The sequence below is a fragment of the Palaemon carinicauda genome, chromosome 34 (genome assembly GCF_036898095.1).
Source record: "Palaemon carinicauda isolate YSFRI2023 chromosome 34, ASM3689809v2, whole genome shotgun sequence".
Lineage (NCBI taxonomy): Eukaryota > Metazoa > Arthropoda > Malacostraca > Decapoda > Palaemonidae > Palaemon > Palaemon carinicauda.
In genome coordinates, this window is record NC_090758.1 from 12,690,470 (window position 1) to 12,691,647 (window position 1,178).

A 1,178-nucleotide genomic window follows, 5' to 3' on the forward strand; every position below is an offset into this window, starting at 1 on the left:
AGAACAATAGGTAGGAAAGGTTTAGAATTCCATGTATTCACCGATGCCAGCAGTAAGGCATACGGCACAGTGGCATATACCAGGGACGACTGCAATCAGGTAAACCTAATAACTAGTAAAATGAGGATCACGCCGAAGGGAATGAACAAATTGACGATTTCCAAGCTAGAACTACTAGCATTGTTGCTAGGCAGCAGATTAGCAAAGACCCTCAAAGACCTGATAGAACCACGAGAGATAGTCATATGGACAGACAGTAAGGTCACGTTGGCATGGGGAGCATCTCCCGAGGCCAAGGACCACAAAAACATTTTTATTTCTAACCGAGTGGCGGAGATTGTTTTACTTCAGCAGGTTTGTCAATTCAGTTTGATACATGTCCCCAGTAAACAGAACCCTGCTGATATCCTGTCCAGAGGTGCAACGACGCAACAACTGCTAGATAACTCCCTGTGGAGGAACGGTCCAGAATTCCGCAGGACCACGGAAAAGCCTGTTCCTTGCAAGGAGGAAGATCCAACCCAGGAAAAAACAACAGTTGCGGCGGTGCAGGAATTAAGGGAGGAAATGAATCCTGACCACCCCCCCCCCCCCCCCGCCGCGAGATATGGGAAATTCTGCAAAGGGAAGTATAATTCCAATTCTTGTTGAGAGTTGTTGAAGTAATCAAAAGGTTTACAAAAATACAACGGCATCCGTTCAGTATTGTTGTCCAACTAGAGCAAAAACATTATTTGCCTACATTTTATGCTTACTTAGAGGGCAGAGGCAGACCCCCTCGAGAAGTTGCTAATTTTGTCAGACAATTGAATCTAGTCTCAACAGATAGTCTTATTTGTACTAGGGGACGAGTGTCCCAAGTAGAAGAAACTAATCAGTTAATTCTCTTGCCAGCCAAAGGGCATTTAGTCAGGATTTATTTAAGTTATTTACATCGGTTGCATTGTGTGGTGAATACACTAATGGGTATCTTTCGACAGAAATGCTGCGTGGCGGGTCTACGTTCCATTGCAAAGCGAACCGTGTGACAATGTCCAGAATATGTAAACGCCTTCCAACCTCTAATGAAACAGCCACTACCACCCCCTCTACCGAAGGAGAGGATCACTCTCACAAAACCCTTTACAGCAGTTGGAGTGGACCACACGGCAGCCATACAGACTTAGATGCGGCCGGGC